The sequence below is a fragment of the Armigeres subalbatus genome, chromosome 2, assembly GCF_024139115.2.
Source record: "Armigeres subalbatus isolate Guangzhou_Male chromosome 2, GZ_Asu_2, whole genome shotgun sequence".
In the NCBI taxonomy this organism is placed as follows: domain Eukaryota; kingdom Metazoa; phylum Arthropoda; class Insecta; order Diptera; family Culicidae; genus Armigeres; species Armigeres subalbatus.
The window spans coordinates 404,924,892-404,948,628 of record NC_085140.1 but is presented as its reverse complement, the minus strand read 5'-3'; positions in this window follow the sequence as shown (position 1 = coordinate 404,948,628).

The following is a 23,737-nucleotide window of genomic DNA, read 5'->3' as shown; positions in this document are numbered from 1 at the left end:
AGACAAGACAGAGAGTTAATAAAGAATAAATGGTGCTTATTTGTAATTGGCTTATTGCCGATTGCCTTCCAGTGTTATTCGGGTTCAAACATTCTCTGATTGTGCATTTCATAATCCCATGCACTAATACTAGATCTTGAATCACTCTATCAGTAATTGCAATGCCTGTCAATTTTATAATTTGAGATCAAAGTCTTTCAATTTTATCTTTGACAAACCAACTTAAAAAAATTTCATATAAAATTGTTATTAATATTTTGAAAATACTGAAATGACCACAACGAAGTAAAGAAGAGGGAGAGTAAAATCATATTTCATTTAATCAGCACCTAATTGAGGTTAACTCCATCTCGATGTTTTATTCATCGCTAATGAATAGGTTCCTACCAGAAAAAAAAACAAATACATTTTATTTTACTTCCACCAGAGCAGCGATAAGCCGGTAAGCATGATTGTGAATGGTTTGAAGTTGGGTGAAAAGCACCAGTTTTCTGAACAAAATCTAGGCCATGTCCAATTGAAGCCAGGAAAAACTGTGCTTTCACTACATTCATTTGGCTCCCATTGAAGAACGAAGATAAACTTTTCTGGAGCAACAAATTTCCAAACAAATAAATCAAAGTTTTGCTAGTTTCACCACGAAGAAAATATTTGCCTTGAACATGAACCCCTTTCGGGAGTGCTAAAACGGGGCCACAGCACGCTCATACTCACATTCGAATTCGATTCGATATTTTTGTTTCGCATGCCATAAAAAAAGACTCAGCGAAAGCACTCTCATATTTAGATTTACGAGTATCGTCGTCGTCGTCGAGCGACGTCTCTCGAAAATGCAATCTTTTCGCTTCACTGCCCGCCTCAACCGCCCACTCTGATACAGCATCCATGTCAGTCGATTCATATATGACTGACTTTTTTTTTCTATTTTCACACAACAGCGAGAGATAGTGCGGAGGCAATATTAGGAGGCACTCCTTCTGGATGAGGCGGCAAGTAGAAGCCAATGGAAGGGATTGGGGTGGATTTCAGTCAGAGATTTTACCGAAAGTTTTCATTTTATTTCGATGACTTTTGTTCAGAAAACATTCAAGAATAGTATTGTGACTATTCCGAAATGTTTTGGAAAACTCTTTCTTGTCGACTTATCACCCAATTTAGCACAAAAAACTACACTGGCAGTCCATCGCGAAACTGACATTTGCCAATATTGATATAAAAACAAATAGTTAGTTAAAAAATTACTTTTTTTGGTACAATACACTTTCTACAACTCGTGAGTTATACCGACACTAGAAGACTCTAAAAGACAAACAAAAAAAAAACTAATCACAATCACGAATAAAATCACTTCAATAACTTTAATACCTCAATCAACTCAATAAAACATGTTACCGACGGTTTCGGTTACAATAAAAAAAGGCTGAACATATTTTGGGAAGACAATCTAAAAATTTTGTGAATGAAAATTGTAAAAACCTATTGAATTGTTAATAAAATAAAATCTTAATTCTATTGTCAATCTTACGATTAAAATTCTATCCTGTGATAAAGCAAGGCAAAAATAACTGTTACTCATGGAGTATCCATGAGACTCTCCACATCTCGATATTTAAGGGACCATAGAGATAGGGACAGATCGAGGAATGGAAGGAAAATTGAAATGGGTACTTGATCCAAAAAAGCTCGTTGCTACGAAAAACGACAACAAAACAAATGTCGTTTCCTGTTGTTGATGTGTTTATTATTGTCCAAAGATGGTCTAGTAGCCTAAAAATCTGACTATATCGACATGAGAAGAGTGAATCCTGAACAAGATATGATCAGAACTCATCGAGATAGAGAGATATCGAGATAGGGAGGTTATCGAGATGTAGAAAGCCCAAATGTATGTAGATTGAAGGGACTGAGAGAACCATCGACATAGGGAGAGATATCGAGATGTAGAACATCGAGATGTGGAGAGTCGACTGTAATACGCTCGAATAATGAACGTTGCTAACGGGAATAGGGGGTGCTGCTCAAATAATTCTCTACCCTATAACATTTTTTCAAAAGTGCCTCGTTTAAAAAAATACGGTTGAAATGTGGTATGCAAAGTGCAGCCAAATTCTGACTTTCGGTTGAATGGTGAAGATTTTGAAAAATATTTGCGTTTCACCGATCACGATCGTCAAGCGAGGTCCAAACTAGCCCACGATAAGTTGAATGTGTGAAAAATCACTATAATAAAGAAATTAAAAAAAAAAGTTGAATGTGTGCAATTTACGCAAACGCTCAACGAGACGCACCCAGCCGCTTCCCAGCGTACCCCCGGATTTGAATCAACCCGATCACACAGATTCTCGAACCAATAGCCGACAAATTGCAAGAATCGTTCAACCGCATCACTTATGCGTGGTGAAACCAACCCTGCTCGTAGCAGACGTCTTAAGCCCGCAGTCCACTGTTTGTCATATTGACAAATATTTGTCAAGTTTATCCAGACTGATTAGAAATCGAAATTCCATCATGACAAATCGTCATCATAACAAACAGTGTACTGAGGGCTTAGGCCGCCTGCCAACTCCTCGCATGATAGGATCAGTGCCCAAGCACGGGCTGGGAAAAAGTCATTCGATCGCCGAACGACATCAAGTCGAAGCCGGCTGGGTTTCTGTCGAGTAGGTAGACGTCCCTATCATGCGACATAAGCCATACACCACATACGCAAGAGGTGTGTGATCACTGACCATCTTCTCTTACTTCTAAGCCGCATCGACAACTCTCCGAAGGGCCCCAACGATCAGCAGCGACTTTGCAACCGATAGGATAACAAATGGTAACCCCCCTTTCCATGTTGAATAAAAATTAGAATACATAAATTTTTAACTTTAATACCTGTCAAAAGAAAAGAGCATTCCCCAATCAAATTGGCCTTGCATGTTGTCCACTGGTTGGAACTGTTGACAGGTAAGTAGGAGGCTGTTCTGTCTTCCGTGCAGTCCAAGTCCAGTCCCTGAGAAAGCACCCAAGATGAGCTGGCCGAGTCGTGTTGATATCGTCACCACAGGGCGTAAGGACGTCTACAGTGATAACAAACAAAAACTTTCAATTTAGAATGCCAGTAATTACTGAATTCAAACGAGCGAGTTTAAGATTGTTTTTGATTTGAAGATTGGAAGCACTGATGATGATAAGGACACATTCTACGCGCAGCTGGAACGTGAGTACGACAGCTGCCCAAGCCACGACGTAAAAATCAACAGGTTGGCCAAGAGGAGGAGTTTAGACCGACTATTGGAAAGTTCAGCGCTCACCGGCTGACGAACAAAAACGGCCTACGACTAATTGATTTCGCTGCCTCCAAGAATATGGCCATTCGCAACACCTACTTCCATCATCAACAATGTTCGGTACCCACAACCGCCGCGGTACGACCTAGAGCGACTGAAGCAACCTGATGTCACCACTGCATACGCGCAGCATCTCGAGGCAGCGTTGCCGGAAGAGGGTGAGCTCGATGGGGCCCCTCTTGAGGACTGCTGGAATACAGTTAAAGCAGCCATTAACGACGCAGCGGAGAACTACGTATGTGGGACGAAGTCGACGGAACGATTGGTTCGACGAATAGTGCAGACAGATTCTGGAGGAGAAGGACGCAGTGCGGGCGGTCGCGCTGCAGCAAGGTACCCGGCAGAACGTGGAACGTTATAGACGGATTTTTGGGGATTTCGACTGGAATAGTTGCTAATTTTCAGGATTTTCGGCTTTCAGTCACATGAAAATGTTGATAATTTCAAATCATTGCCAACGTTTCGATCCGGGGGTTTGGATCTTCATCAGGGCTCGAGATTAATCAACCTGTCTATTGAAGTGTGGGTCACACGATGGACTGTCAGGTGGGTTGGGGTAAACTGCACTAGGTTCATTTGATGACAAATGAACCTGGTGCCAACCGTTGGCAATGATTTGAAATTATCAACATTTTCATGTGACTGAAAGCCGAAAATCCTGAAAATTAGTTATAGACGGAAGCGGAGACAGCAGACCCGCCTTTTTCAGGAGAAGAAACGCCGCCTGAAAGAAGCGGAGTGCAAGGAGATGGAACAGCTGTGCCGTTCTCAAGAAACACGCAAGTTCTATCAGAAGCTCAACGCATCCCGCAAAGGCTTCGTGCAGCAAGCCGAAATGTGCAGGGATAAGGATGGGAGCATCTTGACGGACGAACGTGTGGTGATCGAAAGGTGGAAGCACCACTACGAGGACATTTGAATGGCGCTGAGAGTACAGGCAGTGAAAGTCAAGGCAGCGGAGGATATGACTACGTCAGTTCAACGGACGATGGAAGCCAATCAGCCCCCATTTTGAGGGAAGTTAAGGATGCCATCCAAAACTGATAGTCAGAATCTGGGAAACTGAACAGCTAATGGAGGAGTGGAAGGAAGGGGTTATATGCCCCATCTACAAGAAAGGCGACAAGCTGGAGTGTGAGAACTTTCGAGCGATCACCATCCTTAATGCCGCCTACAAATTGATATCCCAGATCATCTTCCGTCGTCTGTCACCATTGGTGAATAAGTTCGTGGGAAGTTATCAAGCCGGCTTCGTTGACGGCCGCTCGACAACGGACCAGATCTTTACTGTACGGCAAATACTTCAAAAATACCGTGAATATGAGGTCCCAACGCATCATCTGTTCGTTGATTTCAAGGCGGCATACGACAGTATAGACCGCGTAGAGCTATGGAAAATTATGGACGAGAACAGCTTCCCTGGGAAGCTTACCAGACTGATCAAAGCAACGGTGGATGGTGTGCAAAACTGTGTGAAGATTTCGGGCGAACACTCCAGTTCGTTCGAATCGCGCCGGGGACTAAGACAAGGTGATGGACTTTCGTGCCTGTTGATCAACATTGCGCTAGAAGGTGTCATGCGGAGAGCCGGGTGTAACAGCCGTGGAACGATTTTCAACAGATCCAGTCAATTTATTTGCTTCGCGGATGACATGGACATTGTCGGCCGAACATTTGCAAAGGTGGCAGAACTGTACACCCGCCTGAAACGTGAAGCAACAAAAGTTGGACTGGTGGTGAATGCGTCAAAGACAAAGTACATGCTTGTGGGCGGAACCGAGCGCGACAGGGCCCGCCTGGGAAGCAGTGTTACGATAGACGGGGATACCTTCGAGGTGGTCGAGGAATTCGTCTACCTCGGATCCTTGCTAACGGCTGACAACAACGTTAGTCGTGAAATACGAAGGCGCATCATCTGTGGAAGTCGGGCCTACTACGGGCTCCAGAAGAAACTGCGGTCGAAAAAGATTCGCCACCGCACCAAATGTGTCATGTACAAGACGCTTATAAGACCGGTTGTCCTCTACGGACATGAAACATGGACAATGCTCGAGGAGGACTTGCAAGCACTCGGAGTATTCGAGAGACGGGTGCTTAGGACCATCTTTGGCGGTGTGCAAGAAGACGGTGTGTGGCGGCGAAGAATGAACCATGAGCTCGCCCAACTCTACGGTGAACCCAGTATCCAGAAGGTAGCTAAAGCCTGAAGGGTACGATGGGCAGGACATGTTGCAAGAATGCCGGACAGCAACCCTGCAAAGATGGTGTTCGCTTCCGATCCGGCAGGTACGAGACGGCGTGGAGCAAAGCGAGCGAGATGGGCAGACCAGGTGCAGAACGACTTGGCGAGCGTGGGGCGTATCCGAGGATGTAGAGATGCGGCCTCGAACCGTGCATTGTGGCGTCAAATTGTTGATTCAGTGTTATCTGTTTAGATGTTAACTAAATAAATGAAATGAAATGAATAACCACAGACAAACAGACGTAACAGTTTGAACATTTTTCAAAAAAATCCATCGTCCAACTCCTCTACCACCATCTTGCGAGCATGTTGCACGAAACAATGTTTCGTATAACATTCTCACCAGAAGGCGCTGGAGTGAAATGTCAAACTCGAAGGATTACGACGCTAGCGCCTCTAGTTGTGAAACGCGCAATCGATCAAATTCAAATTGATCGTTGAAGTCATGGTCGATGGAAATTTCTCTAGTGTTACGTCTGTTTGTCTGTGGAATAACCTTCAATGTTATTCCTTCAATGTACACACGGGTGACCCAAATTTAAGTAATACCGGCGCCACCTGTGTCCGAATGCGAACCAATTAATGAATGGGTAGGAATATGTTGACGTGATACTTGCATTAATAGAGGCCGACGAGTCATCTGCACTTCCACGAGTAACCATCGTTGGATATATGGGGTCGGGAGGTAGCGAGGTTCGTTTTGGTAAACGTTTTGCCTCGTGTAATGTGTAGTCTTTCCGCAAATCATGATCGATTGCACACCAATTCATTTATGTTTCGAACAAATTTAACGTAATTCAATATATGAAAATGGATGGATATGACAATTTAAAATTTCCATTTAAAAACCCCAAATTTATTATTCCGCAGTGGTGATGATGCCTTTACTTTCTCCGACTGTTGTGTGACTTTTGAAGTGTTATTTTAAAGGGGTGCTGCCTAAATAGTAAAATAATATTGTTTATAATCAATTTTAATGATCACCTCTTGCTTACATAAACATGTCCAGCATCTGTAGTACTTTTTCATAAACACTACTTTTTTGCTCCGACCGCGGTCATTGCTCTGGTTCTATTGTAGTACTTTTTGTGCGAATCACCGCACAAAAGTAGAGCGCAAGAACCAACGGCACCAGACGGCACCACACGCTAACTTTCACTTACTCAGTGACTGAGTAAAATTGTATTGCCCTCTCTTTTCTTCTCACGAAAATTTTACTCAGTTTCCGCCAAAAGCGGGATTACTCATAGCTATGAGAGTCCCGCTTTTGACGGAAACTGAGTAAAATTTCTGTGAAAAAGAGATGGCAATACAATTTTACTCAGTCTCTGAGTAAGTGAAATTTAGAGTGCATACGGCGGTCGTAACGATACTCTGAAATTTTACTGGGTTGGTAAAGAATTAGAATTTTCAATGTTTTTACATTGATAATCAATAGTTCCAATGGGCTTTAAAAATTGCTGGAGAGTTTCCGATTCGATTGATAATAAAATCTCGAAAATCCATTGAAAGATAAAGGAGCTATTAACGTTTGAAATCTTACATGATTTCATGACGGTCTCGAATTTGGAAATTTTCATTTGTCACCCTGTATCCGAGTCTTCCCCTTAGACGTAGTTTACGTCAAAAAATTCAGGAAGTATCTGTCCGGTCACGAAATATTAGCCTCGACAGTGGCAACCTTCTGACCACTGAAGGACTGCCTGAAATAAACCACAAGTTGGCTCAGCAGGGGATGTAGACTGTATCTCAGCCCTTCCATTGAAGAGCCTTCTAATCCGTGCGATAGCGACTGAAGGAGAACATTATTTTTAACTCTTAGAGCCTTGAAAAAGGCTGTTTGCTTCGGCTAAGTGAAAAAAGTAAGAAAACGATATTTTCAAATAACCGCGAATTTCTAGTGATGGTATAAAAAAGACTGAATGCTCTGTGAGCGAATGCACTTTTCTTTTATACCTTATTTTGAATTTTCTCTGCTTTCCAATTGGTGGACCAATCAGCTAGTATCTTGTATCCCGCTTCTTTGTCAGCCAAAGCGTCATCATCATCAACGCGTTCGAGAAGGGTTGCTCGCTGCTGGCGTCTATTTCCTAACGGGACTTTTCGCTAGATACAGGCCAATAAGCCGGGCAAGCGAGCTTAGAATTGCAGTTCAGTTGGGAAGTACGTGTTCTTTTCTGAGACAACATTGTTAGTAGTAGAAGGAAGGAAACACCCGGACATGGGATTTCGGGTGATAAGATTTAAAATTGGTAACATGGGACGATCATTCAGTCACGTTCGCTTTGTGTGCGGTCAGTATCAAACAATGTTCATCTACATATTTTTTTATCAATGCCAAAAAATCCAACATTTGATGAAAAATCGATTGATAGTTTATTAATGTTTGAGCTGTTATCGGTGTTTTTTTTATCCAAATAAGATTATGTGAGAGATTTTGACATCTTATGAATCTTTAAAGGCATGGTCAAGCGAAGTCCTTCGTCCACTTCGCGGTTAAATCAGAAAAATTATCCACTGTTAGTTTTGACGCTATTTATGAAAATCACGCATAAAATTTTATCTCTAGAATATTGGATTTGGCACCCAAGTACAATTTCAATCCCGATGGGTATTGAAAGCATTGATTTTTTTTTATCTATTGCGTTTATTTGACAGGCTCAGGCGTGTATAACACTTAACGGAGCCGAGACTTTATGATATTTACAATCGATATCATCTTATTATCAACAGTTAGTAAGGGGAAAGGGTATAGATCAAGATACTCGTGGCGACTCAAGCGTAATTTCAGGACGGACTAGGTTGGGATTTAGGTTTGTGGTATTACAGCTGCTCATCCGGGTATTTGACGTCATTAACGGTATGGCGTAGCGTCGGGCTCGAGTTGTGGTTCATCAGGGAGCATCTTCCGGATGGCCATAGCTTCGTATTACACAGAACAATAAGACAAAAACAAAACAAAAACGAGAAAAAAAAAGGGGAATTAGACTTTTATGTCAGACGAGCAAAGAAAGGCATAGATGGCCTGCATATAAACCACATCGCGATCCCCCAAAACACCTCTTACTTCCCTGTAGGGTTGTTGAAAGCATTGATATTGATCTCTATTATTGGCTCTCTGAAGAACCGTTTGTTTTTTGGAGATACATGCTGCATCATGTGGCTTTTCTTCAGCCTGTCTCGGCTCAGCACCGATGCCGGCCGGTCTCGGCTCGACTCTGCTGCTGCTGCTGCCGGTATCTGCTCAGCATCGCTGCTTTGTCGGGTCTGTAGGGTGGACTGCTGATGTACTGGCTAGGTTTCGGCTGATGATGGTCGCTTCGATGGTGTCGAGCCGAAAAAGCGGTCGGTGCAGACTTCATTCTCTGCTAAAAGGTGTGAGTGCTGTTCAATCGATGATGCGGTTGATTCGCTTGACCCGGTCAGAATGAAAGGAAAAAATCGCGTTGCGCTATTTTATGGCTTCTCGGCAGACCCAGCGGCTGCTCATTCGCTGATGTCTGCACCAATCAGAACGTGGTAATGGAATGATGCAAGAATTATGCGGTACCCATATTTATAGGTTCCCTTGATCTCAATGTTTTTCATTGAAAACAGTTTCATGCCTATTGAAACAAGTTTTTCGGGTCTTATCAAGCATGGACATGGAAGGCATACTTGAAATCTGTCGATTGAGGAGCTTACCGCAGAAATTCGTCCACTGAGACGAATGCTATTAACGTTTGAAATCTTTCAACACAGCGTAACGCGGTCGATTTGAATATTTTGAAATGACACCCGGTATAGTAAAGAGAGACGTAAGTCCTACGTCAAAACGGAACAATTCCCCTACTTTTTCCACCGAGGATTTTTGAATGGTCCGGGGTATATGAAAATCGTGAAAAATCGATTTTCGTTGAAGCTTGTTTTTACGTGGTTTTTGGATATTTACGTATTTACGGTATTTACGCCATTCTTATGCAGATTTTGGACTAACGGCTCAGCTACAATGGAGAGAGCCGCAAAGTGTTTTGACAGAAAATACATGGGTTAACTGTTGAAACGCAACGATTCACCATTACAGCTGAAGTTTTACGCGTAAATGTTTTCCTTGTAAAATTGAATACAATTGTACGAGTTGTGTGTCATACATCGATTTTGCGTGCCTTTGTCTAATAAATGTACATGAACATTTTGAAAATTAAGCTAATAATTCCCAAGGCCGACTTAAATATGACGGCAAATACATTAGGATTTTTCAGCCATTTTTGAACGACTTCGGATGCCAATTTTGAATGCGGCACCCTGCGAATTCCAAATGCCTCTAATTCTCTTCCTGTTACAATATTTTTAGTTTTTAAACTTGTAAATAAGTATAATGACATATAACATAAGCTTGGTAAATAAGTATAATGACCATGGATGCAATGGATTCGTTGTGGATATTGATGAGAAATATGAAGAAAGCACTTGAAACTGTGTTGTGCAAACACCTCAAAACCGTGTGAAGAAAAAAAAATCCTAGAGCATAACTTTTTTTTTGTCGTTATCAAAGAAATCTTCAGCCCTATGCTGGCTCATCTCCTGAGAATGAGTAACACATGACTTATATTCCATGAAATCTACCAAACTTGAAACTAGAAGAAAGTAGACAAGATAATAAACTATACGTACCAAGGAATTGTTCAAAATTTGAAAAAAGTTTGAAGTATTAAAAAAACAAGTTGGCTTATAATTTCTGAAACATTCTATACATAGTTGAAACGTGACCTCAATTAATTTAAATTCGATCAGTTGAGTCAATTACTTCACAATGGAAACAGATCTTGCAACTTACTTGATAGTAGATCGAAGACAGCTTTCAGCAATTCTCCGTGCAATTATATTATATTGAAAAAGGAGGACAAATAATCAAATTCCAAAATCTCTTATGATTGACATACCTTATTTGAACAGTTTAAACGCCATATACCATGGCATATAGAATTCTATAAGCTTTTTATACAGATATTGTATTAAAATAATACAAATATGTAAGATTTCAATACAACAATTGTATTAAAATCTTCCGAAATTGTATATGCCTAATTATCTATTAAAATATGCCATCCACTGGTTGGGTGAATTAATTGAGAAAAAGACGATTATTTAGAACATAAAATACTGCCCAAATTTCTTTTTCGAATATGAAAAAAAGATTTTTCAATTCGAGTCAAGTATTTGAACTTAATTCGACCGAAAAAATCTTGTTTCCATTTCTGATAACGAAATTTAGTCTATATTGTATAATCTAATTAACAGACGTACTAAATAACCGTTACATAGAAGAGCAAAAATGTATGCATTCAAGATAAAAATAAGGCAGTGATTTATATAGAGTAGCATGAATTTATACTCTTCTATTCTGAAAATTTTCAGCAAAAATTATTCAAACAAAATAATGCTGGTTGTTCGTGATACAACTTGACATGTTTGAGGACTAACTGATGATAAAAATAATTTTTATGTAACAGGATATATACCAGAACAGAAATTATTCAGTTGGAATATGGGTTTACAGAAACTAAATTATTCAGTTCGAATATGGGTTCACACAATGCAAGCTTCGCAAAGCCATATCGAATTGTTTGCCATTCAACAAAAATTTGTGGATACGCATAAATAAAATAGCAAAATTTACTCATCTTGTACACGAAGCTTAAAACAACACACAAGTATAAAGGATGCCAAGCTTTAATACTTATTGTATGATTCATTTGCGAAAATTGTGTAATAATTGATAGGTAGGTAGAAACCTATAATTGTGCTTCTACCTTTTGCTTTTGTTAGGTATGGAAGTGTAATATGGAAATAGATGATCCATCCTTTTTTATAGAAAACTAATAAAATGTCCATAGTAGTGGTTTTAACCACAAACTGTTTCAAAAATTTCGAAAAGGAGGACATTTAAGGAAAAAAGTAGGACATACGATTCTTGTTGAAAAAGGAGGACATGTCCTCCTTTAAAATACCATATTGTCGCCATATTTATGTGTGACATGCCTCTTAAAATATCATCATTTATTTTCTTCAGCGCAAGCTTTTCGAAAAATATCTCTAGGAATTTCTTTGAGTATGGTACTGTTTTTTTCGGGAATTTCCTGTCAAATCTTTTCAGAGCTAATTTATTTTGTGTTTCGAAAATTCCTTCAGAAGTCCCTCTGCCGGGAGTTCTTCTGAGAACTAATGTAAAAAATGTTTTAGAGTTTCTCTGGTTTTTCCTCAAGGAGATAGCATATCACATTATTTTTTTTATATTAGCTCAATCAGACAAAGAAGAGCAGCAGTCTAATCGGACATTTGTCCAACCAATTACATTTTTTAAATTTTGGTAATAGTTGGAGGTATCGGAGATTTTTTTCCCTTTTTTGAGAAACTTGACCTTATTTAAATGAAGGAATATTTGGAGTCAATGAAAAAAGTACCTTATAGAAGTTCGAGAATACTTTCTCTATTTTTTTTTTTAGTTTTCTCTGCAACTCTTTCGAGAATTCCTTTCAAATTTACTTCCGAAATTCCTTCAGAATTGCTCTGTGATTCTGAAGATTTTTCCTAGAAGATCATGTAAAAATTCCTCTTGGAATTCGTCAGGTAATTCCTCAAGGAAAATTGTTTAGGAGTTTCATACGTAATTTTCTAAGGAAATCCTGAAAACATTGCTTTTCGATGATTCTTTGAAAATTCTTTTGGAATTTCTTTAAAAAAAACTCACTTGTCATAAGACGAGTTTGTACCTTCCCATTTAATTCCAACACTTGATTGTAACACTGCAGACGACCTTACTGTTGAGGTCGAAATACGTACCAGTCAAGGCACAATTAAGTGGTGGAATTAAATGGGAAGGTACGAACTCGTCTTATGACAAGTGAAGACATTCCACTAAAAAGGTCAAAATATTTTTTCAAATTGTTAATCTTTCCAGGAGCGCTGGCAAACCTTTCAAGATAATTTTTGAAAATTGTTTCAGCAATATCTTCGAAATTCCTCATCGAAATGTTCAATAGTCCAGGAATTAGAAAACAACCTAGTCAAAAAAACTAAGGGGAAATTTAAAAAAAAATCTCAATTTTGTTTTCTTGGGAGTTCACAGTAAAATGTTCGAATAATGACGAAAGTATTATTGGAATAATTCTTGAAGATTGTTAACGATTTGTTGAGGAAATTTTTGATGATTTTTTTTAATAAATAGAAAAAATAAATCTGTATATATTACTGTAGAAATACACTAACTGATTACGGGCTGTCCATAAACTATGTAGACTCTTGAGGGGTCGGGAGGGGTTTTGAAAAAGTCTACGTTAGTCTGTGAAGGGGGACGGTGGGGAGGGGGAGTATGCCAAAAGTCTACATAGACTTTTTAATTTTTTTTTGGTTTTTTTTTTTTGAGAACGATTTAAGCAGAAGTTATGTGCAAAGTTCACTTGTTTGATTTTATTTAGGATTTTCCCAGATTTTTTTTGCAAGATTTTATCGAAATATTCTAATGAATTTCACTGAAGTAATAGTCTGAACTACGGCTTAAAACTATATGGATATTCCCAGGAAATTCTTCTGTGCTGAGCAGGAAAATTCTCCGGAGTATTCTATAAAAACTTTCGAGAAAATTTCAAAATTTCCACTTGGATTTTATTGCAGATTCCACTATTTTTTTTAATATTTTCGTCGGAAACTTCTTTTGAAACTACAAGTGACTCTTTGAAATTTTCACGGAAAATTATGTCGCACTTCAACGGGGAATGCCGCGAAATTTCCGCAAGAAACCCTTCACTGGAGATTTTCTGGAAAGTCCCCGGGAATTTTTTTTTAATTTCGGAATTTCTAAATAAAAATATATAAGCGAAATTCTTCAAAATGTCCATTGGAAATTCTTTGTATATTTAAGGGCAATTTCGTCGGGAGTACTTATGCGAATTCTTTGGAATAATCAATGAAAAACCTTAGGAATTTCTAAAGAAACCGTTGAAAACTTCCACGAGAAATTATTTGAATTTCCCACCAAAAACTCTTTGAGTCTCCGCAAAAAATGAAATTAACCAAAATTTCGTTAAAGTCTTTGGATAGTCTATAGGATTTAAATAAAAATCCTCAGGAAATTGCTCCAAATCTGCAAGAACGTAGGAAACCATTCCAAAATTCCACGGGAAATATTTCGGAATGTCCATTCAAACTTAAAATTACCTCGGGAAATAATTCTAAATTTTCACGGAAATTCTGAAAATTCTTCGGTTTTATACAAATTTGAACCGGCGTGAAGAATTGTAGGTCAGATGCGTGACAGATTTTAAGCAGTGGCGCGCCGATGCAAAAGTGTCGGCAGCGGTGGTGCACACCTCTCTAGGAGGAATCGAATTCAACAAATAAATTAAAATAAATGAATTGGAGGTTTGGTTTCAGGAGCAGTGGACAGAGGATTAAATTTGAATTCGATTTTGATTGTCTAATCACATATGATATTTTGTAAAATTTGGAAAAGTCTACGCAGACTTGAAGAGGGTGGGGGAGGGGTTTTGGAAAAGTCTACAAAAGTCTACTAGGGGGGAGGGGGATTTGAAAATGTGAAATTTCAGTCTACGTGGTTTGTGGACTGTCGCTTATCGGAGTATAAACGAGAAGAATTGACAAAGAATCGTTCAAAAGATGACAAAGGATCTTCCGTGAGCAAAAACGTAGGGTTGTCAATCTGAAGGTGGCGAGTTCTATTCCGCTGGCTTCCTGCTTCCTGCGCATAGTTTATACATTGTATTCGCCAAATAAGACTTATACTCTTCCAATTGGTAGGCATATAAAAGCTTCCAATAAATAAAATGCTTGTTGATCAACAATTTGAAAAGCAGTTTCAGTAGGAATTCGAAGTCATTAAAAAAAGAAAAGGAGATTTTGAAGGAATACCCAGAGGGATCGCTGGTGGAACTTCTAGAGTAGGAGTTTCCAGAATAATTCTGTAAGGATATTCCAGAGAAATACCTGAACAACTTCCCGGTGGAACATACGACGAAATCATCGTAGTAATTCCAAGAAAAAATTCTGGAAATTGTATCTGATTTTTATATTTATCCAACCACGTACGTTACCATATAGGCACCTTAATCATTACTCGCATCTTTGCTATTCATGTTTTGCCGATTTGCGCCACCTGTTCCCACATTTCACCCTGCTAGTGGTTTACGTTTTCTGGTACCTCTACATCCGATCAGCCCAGAGAAATGAAAAAAAGTAGTTCTTCATCTATTCGTCTGTTCGGCGAAGCATAAACACTTCCACCCCTCTCGATGTGTATTGCATTCGACAGCGCGGTCCAGCCAGGCGGAGTAAAGTGAAGCTCTGCCAACGCGAAACCGTACCGTATGAGTGCAGTCTTCCAGAAACTCGGTGTGAAACTCGGCGATGACGGCTGGCTGGGAACCGGAAGAAGATTGTTTTAGTACTGCTTCTACTATTGGGAATAAAATAAGCGGGAGGAAAAAATATTGAATTATAAAAGTTTTCATTTCCCAAACGTGTCGCGAGGCAAGGGAAGGCATGGAGATAAAAATCGTTTGCAGGCAATGGATTTTTTGTTTCGCCTTTCGGTTGCAGCCAGAACTCAATTTGGGAATGAAGTGGTAGATCTTCAATTTTTATATTTCGGAAAAATATGACCGTGGCTTAGCAAGGCACGTTTCTCGATGACTCCTAGCTGGCGTTTATACATACATATAAAGTGTGAAGTGGAATTCATTCAATAAACACATAAAATTCAGGAAGGCGACTGCACAGAATGAAACAAGCAGTGTGAAAAGCTCTTCTCTGAAATATAAACCTTTCCGTTCACAGACTTGATTGCCATTTCGATAGCCACCACGTGTATGGTAGCTAGCTGTTTGGTTAGGTGTAGGAGAGAAAATATTATTTTTAGCGTGATTGTGGCTGGAGTGATACTTTTTCAGCATGAAATGAAAATATTTGCAATCACCAAATGGGAAAGTTTTGAAAATACAGGCTGAAATAAAAAACAAAATCAAGGGATTTTTTTTCCCTGGGATGAACTCAAAGCTGCTTAGCAGCTGTATTCGAATATTAAACCTGCAGATGAAATGCTTCCACATACCTAATATAACGGGGAAGCGCCATCGCATCAGATGGCAGAAGGCAGTCAGCACAAAGGGGCACGAATTTAGCACCCATATGCATTCGAATTCAGCTGTGCACCATTAACTCCCACCGCGTGCCGTACAACATGGTTCATATTCTTCATTTTATCGTTTGGAGTTCCCGGTGAGACGTGACTTCCATGTTGAAGAATTATGGAAGCGAATGGTGGGACTTGTGCGACGACCGACCGCCCTCGAATATGTACCGGGAAGGCAGAACAATAAAAGCGCCACAATCGTGCATTCGTGGCAGATAATGCTGGAACAAGACCCTCCGGAATGGGACCTCCAGCGACAAGCACATTTGGGTCATGGAATGTTCAACCCATTTTAAGAACTGCACCACGATTTCAATCTATTAACAGTCATTTGAACAATGGAATAAATTGTCGCATGAATGGTTATCACTGGATGAGTCAGTGCATTTATACTAATGGATCGAAAATTGTTTGAGTCAACAGGATCGCATCACAATACACTGGAGAAGTGGTCGCTGAAAAGTAATTCGTCTCAGATGTGACACTGCATTTCCATTTCAAAACAATAGATGAAGCTCCGCGAACAAAGTAATATTTTATGTAATTAAAAATAATAACAGCAAAAAAGCATTCGAATTCAATTACCAGAAGTTGACTGAATCTGGGACTGGATTTATGGGACTTACTTAGAGAGCGGTAGAATTTAACATTGGATTCTGTTAAATTTTCGTGAACTATAAATCACTCGACTTCGCAGTTTGTCACAGAATTATCTACACTCCACAGCCCCACACTATTATGGGTCACACACACTATTTTTAGTCACATCGGTGAAGAATTAGTTACCATATGTTTTGAATAATTTTCAACTGCTAGTAATATTTACCAGATGCCGTTTTGCGTACAATTGTACAAATACAATCCGAATATATGATTTTGGTGCCATAAGCAAGACAGACGAGATTATTTTAATCGTATAATACTTGAACAATTGAAAACACTGGAATGGAATGTATAGATAGATCCATACATGTATTAGGGGAAAGATAGTCAATATGCGTCCCATATGCAGATCCTTTAATTAAATTATGATTTTATCAAAAACATAGTATGTAGTTTCGAAGTGTTTATCAATAAATACAACATATCAGTAATTATACGGCACGATAATTTTCAAGAAAAACCAACAATATGCGGCACCCAAAAATGATAATCTAAATATTTCAATATTTTTCACTGAAATAATCACACTCTTTTGCATAATATTAGTGTCAATCTTGTACTTTAAGGTAGTCAATGCTTCAATCTGATTGTAATAAGGCAAAAATGTTGTTTTGTATTAAAAGAAAATGCATTGTTGACGAAAACAACGAAATTGCATAGGAAAGGGCTATTTTTTTTAAATACAGGCTTTTTGACTAAGTTTTCTCGTGTAACGGCTTGCAAATGGGGCGATGCATTTTAGCCTTATTTCCCCTATGCAAATTAATCTTATTGGACCAAAAAAATGAGCAATGGGTAATGTCTCCGATTATGAGTAACCCTACATATATTTTGACTTTCCACATATGCGGCAAATCAGCACAGTTCGAACGAAACCTGTAAATTTCCGTTCAACAAGATGTAACAAATTGACCTCCGTGTTTAACAACATAAAGTTATAGGTTCTTTTAAATTTACACGTGCTGTAATTCATTTGTTTATTAGAAATATATTAAAAAATAAAAAAGAGCCAACATGGGGAATTAAACTTCGGTCCGCAGAGGGAGAGCCTGTCTCGTTAGCCACTCGAGTATTTCCACTTGTTGAAAGCGAGCCGATCCAGATAGAACAGGTTAAGCGTTCTGGTGACACGGAATCTCATTCGAAACGGAGCTCAAAGAAGTTATCCAGTACCATACCAGCCAGTAAATTTATTGTTCTAAAATCATTTTAGTACAGGAAGATATCCAGCGCCATACCAGCCAGTAAGCATATGATCACACTGGCTGGAGTGGAAATTTCCTTGGAGTTTCCCTCAGAGTTTTCCTAGAGCCCCCAGTGAAGTTTTCCTGAAGAGATTTTCCACGGCTAATAGGTGTGAGGTGGGCAGCCGATGCAAGAATTGATTAATTCGAATAATTTTCATTGATATCCATTGACCTCGACCTCACTGGCTGGACTGGCGTTGCATTGCCGTGGAAAATCTCTTCAGGAAAACTTCACTGGGGGCTCTAGGAAAACTCTGAGGGAAACTCCAAGGAAATTTCCACTCCAGCCAGTGTGATCATGTGCTTACTGGCTGGTATGGCGCTGGATATCTTCCTGTACTAAAATGATTTTAGAACAATAAATTTACTGGCTGGTATGGTACTGGATAACTTCTTTGAGCTCGTTCCGGATGCATTGTGCGTTGCTACGATTAACTAGCTCAAAGAAGTTATCCAGTACCATACCAGCCAGTAAATTTATTGTTCTAAAATCATTTTAGTACAGGAAGATATCCAGCGCCATACCAGCCAGTAAGCACATGATCACACTGGCTGGAGTGGAAATTTCCTTGGAGTTTCCCTCAGAGTTTTCCTAGAGCCCCCAGTGAAGTTTTCCTGAAGAGATTTTCCACGGCTAATAGGTGTGAGGTGGGCAGCCGATGCAAGAATTGATTAATTCGAATAATTTTCATTGATATCCAGTGACCTCGACCTCACTGGCTGGACTGGCGTTGCATCCAATCAACTCGGAATTTCCCTCAGAGTTTTCCCAGAGCCCCCAGTAAAGTTTTCCTGGAGAGATTTTCCACGGCTAATAGGTGTGAGATGGGCAGCCGATGCAAGAATTGATTAATTTGAATAATTTTCATTGATATCCATTGACCTCGACCTCACTGGCTGGACTGGCGTTGCATTGCCGTGGAAAATCTCTTCAGGAAAACTTCACTGGGGGCTCTGGGAAAACTCTGAGGGAAATTCCGAGTTGATTGGATGCAACGCCAGTCCAGCCAGTGAGGTCGAGGTCACTGGATATTAATGAAAATTATTCGAATTAATCAATTCTTGCCTCGGCTGCCCACCTCGCACATATTAACCGTGGAAAATATCTTCAGGAAAACTTCACTGGGGGCTCTAGGAAAACTCTGAGGGAAACTCCAAGGAAATTTTTACTCCAGCCAGTGTGATCATATGCTTACTGGCTGGTATGGCGCTGGATATCTTCCTGTACTAAAATGATTTTAGAACAATAAATTTACTGGCTGGTATGGTACTGGATAACTTCTTTGAGCTTCCGGAACAGGTTTGCGGTTTGGTTCTAAACTGGACTAAACGCAAGGTCAGCTGCAATCCTGTCCAGATTATTTGAACAATCTCAAACTTTGCGAACAGTCAAAATGTCAAAAAATAAACAAACCACATGAAATCGGTGAATTATTTTTACTTTTGCAAAATCTTATTTGGGAAAAGATTAATTTATTTATCTACGGACGGACGGATGGAAAGCTATATTTTACCCTGCTTAAAAATGACGGTGATTTATACATATGCGATGATAAGATTCGTGAAATTTCAGTGTTCGTTGTTGTTTGTATTGTATGATAAAATAAGCGAATTCCGGCAAATCTCAAATAGGATTTTAAAGAATTGAAAACATAGAAAAATAAAGGAAATTCTCAGAAATTCCCATAAAAATATGTGAAGAATGTCCATGGGAAACTTTGAGAGAATCCCACGGGAAATTCCCAAAAAATATATAAGAAATTCTAAATTCTGAATAGTTTCAACGGGATTTTTGGGATATTCTGACGAAATTGTTTAAAAAAATCCTGAAATTTATTACGAATAAATTCTTGGAGATCTAGAGATGAGCCAGCCTAGGGCTGAAAATCTCTTTAATAAAGACAAAAAAAAATCCTGAGAAATTTTGAGGGGAACAGTTTCAGAATATTTTAGGGACTTCCAGCTGCTATTTCTTGGAATATTTCTGAAGAAGTTTCCAAGAGCATTGCCGGAAGAATTTCTTTAAAAATTTCCAGAATGATGGAGGAACTTCCGGATAAATTCCAGGAATTCTTCAGGAAGCTCCTACAGGAAGAATTCCTGCAGAAGTTCTCCAGGAGGAATTCCTAGAGGAATTTCCGGATGGTACCCTGGAGGAACATCCGGTGGAATTCCTGGAGGAATTTTTGAATGAGTTCCTGGAAGATTTCCCGAATTCTAGAAAATCGTCCAAGAATTCTTCCGGATTTTCCAACAAAAATGCTTGCAGAAGTTCCTTCAGGAATTCTTCCTTAAGTTCCTCCACGAATTCTTTTGGATGTTCTTCCAGAAAATCCTCCAGAACATCCGCCAGGAATGCTTCCGGAAATCCATCGTGGCATTTTTCCAGAAGATCCTCCAGGAACCCCTCGGAAAAATTTTATAGGAACTCTTCCGGAAGGTCTTCCAGGAATTCCTCCAGAAGTTCTTCCGGGAATTTCTCCGAAAGTTCTTCCGGAGATTCTCCCGGAAGTTTCAACGGGAATTCCTCCGAAAGTTTCTACAAAAATTCCTCCGGAAGTACCTCTATTAATTCCTTCGGCAGTTCCTCCAAGAATTCCTTCGAATGATCCTACGAGATTTTTTTCCGAGAATTCCTCCGTAAGTTCCTACGAAAGTTCCTCCAGGAAATCCTTCGAAAGTTCCTCCAGGAAGCCCTCCAGAAATTCCTCCAAAAAATCCTGCCGGAGAATTACTGGAGAAACTTCCAGAGGAATTCGTGGAGGTTTTCTTCCTGTTCGGGTGTGCCACTGCGACCAGTTATTAGATCTATTGTAGCGTTACCCGTATCCTTAGTGTTTGAGTGCATGTCGAATTACTCCATTACTATTGATAAGCAATGCAGTATCGGTTTGGATATAGTTGTTGTTTTGTTTTCTCAAGAGCACCATGACAAGGTCCCGCTATTTAGACCCTTCACAGAGAGCAATCCCATTGAAGGCGCGCCCCTTATCAATAGGAAATCAATCCTGTCTTGAGAAAACAGAACAGTGATACTGTTTTTGGCCATGCATCGGAGCCCTAGCCACATCATTGTCTTGCTTCTAGAATATCACCAGTAAAACTCTTAGAACCCGGGATTTAGCTCTGTCTACAAGACCATTTCAAACAAGAAAATTTGTTCAGTAATAAGAACTTCCGTGTGTTCCTCTCACTAACATTGTTCACCAGTTCAAGAAGAGTTAGTACTTATTTAAACCCCTAACTCGATTTTTCCATCAGTCAGTTCAGCCTAGGGACGGGTACCGAGGTTTTTTTTAACTAATTGCTTGTAAAGTTGTTTCCGCTGCATACAGTTAAGCCTTAAACTAGAGGAATTCGAGTCTTTCAACTGTCTGTAAGGTAACATTAATTATGTTTTATTTCTGAGACTGCTGTTGGTAGCGGGGACTAAATACGATGAATCCTTAATTACTGCAACTTATTGCCCTAGCTAGGAAAATGGATTAAGCTAGGACTCTGTTAGGTAAATCTTACACCGCAACACACTACGTCGAAGTGATCTACCGTGTTACGGGAAATTCGTGGAGGTACTTCCAGATGAATTTTTGGAGGAACTTCCGGAGGAATTTTTGGAGAAACATCCGGAGAAATTGCTGGAGAAACTTCCGAAGGAATCGCTGGATGATGTCCCGGAGGAACTTACGGAGGAATAACTGAAGGAACTTTCGAAGGAGTTCATGGAGGAGCTGCAGAAAGAATTCCTGGAGAATATTTTGCAGGAATTCCTGGAGAATCTATTGCAGAAATTTCTGGAGGGACTTCCGAAGGAATTCCTGGAGGAACTTTCGGAAAAATTCCTGGAGGAACTTCCGGAAAAATTCTTGGAGGAACTTCCGGAAGAATTCCTGGAATTGCTTAAGAAAGAATTCCTGGAGGAACTTCCGGAAAAATTCTTGGAGGAACTTTCGAAGGAATTACTAAAGAAACTTCCGGAGGAGTTCCTGGATGAACTTCCGGAAGAATTCCTGGAATTCCTTAAGAAAGAATTCCTGGAGGAACTTCCAAACTGATTAATTAAGGAACTTCTAAAGGAATTCCCCGTGAAAGTTTTTTCATGAATTCCTGGTGAGACTCCGAAGGAACTTCCAGAGGATCTTTCAAATCAATTCATGGAGGATCTTTCAAATCAGTTCATGGAGGAATTTCTGTAGAAATTCCTGGAGGAACTTCTGCAGGAATTCCCTGAGGAACACACCTGAAGCCCGAGGTGAGCGTATCTATTCCGGACTTCCGCGTAGTGAAACTCGTTCGGCCAAACTCCAGGGGAGGAGGTGTGGCCATTAGAGTGATTCAAATTTTGACTTTTTCGCTCCCCTGTGCTTAAACGATTGTTTTTGCTAGTTTAATAGTCCTCCCAAATTTTTAGCTGATTTGGATGTAATTTGGTTGTGCACGTGCCGTTTGAAGGTTATATGAAAATTACTATGAGAATTGCCACTTATGTGAAGGATCGTTTCGTGAAGCAGCCCAGAATCTATTTGAATATATTTAACGCATCGCCATCATAGAATAGATCCTAAGCCGAAAGCCAGTTGTTGTTGCGAAGCAATCTGACTTTTGTGAGCAAAATTATAAAGAAAACAGAAAGGCTCATTATTGATATTGATGTTATTCTTTTACGTGTTAAATTGAATTTCCGACAATTCAGTATTTCCCTAATAACTTTTGTTGCCAGCATCAAATCGCTTAGCAACAACGACGATATTTTCCCTTGTTAAATTTCCTATGTTGCTAACGTATTCATACATTTTTAGAGTTTAATGGGCAATGATGGGGAACGGTTTTTCACAAAAGTTACTGTTTTTATAGTAATTTTCATACAAGCTTCAAACTGCTTGTGCTCAGTCAAATTACATCCAAATTAGCTAAAAATTTAGGACGATTATTAAAATGGCAAATGCCATCGTTTAAGCATAGGGGAGCAAAAAAGTCAAAATTTGAATCACTCTAGTGGCCATAGCAACATCAATTGTCGTCTGCTACCAAGTCTCCAGCTCAAGTTCATCGAGGCCGTTGGAGTAGAAGTTACTACTTCTGTCGGCGTCATCACCCTCATCGTGGCATACAGCCCAACGTAAGCCACCTCACCCACCCGATTGAGCAGATCCGGGGTACACTCGACGCTCGATCTGTATCGCAGCCGGTCGTCTATCCGGTGGTGGCCGAAATCGGCTCTTCGATCAACCGACACCAACTCTCCAGAAGGAACTATCATCGAGTGAACTGGCAGCGGTTCCAGCAGTGCGTTGACAACACCATCGATTACGAGGTGTGTCCGGAGACGCCGGAAAGTATCGACCGCCAGCTGTGCGCCATCGAAGAGGCAATCTCGATGGTCAGAGAGTCTCGACGGCTCGGCATGTAAGCAATTCCTTAAACATTGATGCACTCACCAGAGATTTGATTCGATTGCGGAATGTCACTCGCAGGCAGTTTCAGCGTATTGGACTGCCTGAACTTAAGGCACGCTGCAATCAAATCACAAAAATTATCCAGGCCAGAATGGTGGACCTCAAAAATAGCGATTTCTCGAATAAGATCCGCACTCTCCCAGATTATGCTAAGCCGTTCTCGAAAATGACCAAAATACTAAAAACCAAGCCTCGGCCCATTCCGTTCTTTGAGCACCTCTTGCTGATCTTTAATCAGTGTCTCCGGCTCAGCTACTTCCCAACGTCCTGGAAGTCAACGAAAGTCATCCCCATCCGGAAGCATGGGAAAGATCCTTCCTCCACCAAAAGTTATCGTCCCATCAGTCTTCTCTCAGGATTATCCAAGCTATTCGAAAAAGCTATTCATCGCCGGTTACTTGAGTCTGCCGAAAATCTCAACATCTTTCTCGAGGAACAGTTTGGTTTCCGTCGCGGTCGATCAACCGTACACCAACTAACTTGAGTTACCAACGTCGTCAGACGGAACAAGTGTGTCTTTAAAACATCCGCCATGGCCTTACTCGATGTCCAGAAGCCATTCAACAATGTATGGCATGATTGCCTGGTGTACAAACTACAACCCTACAAACTTC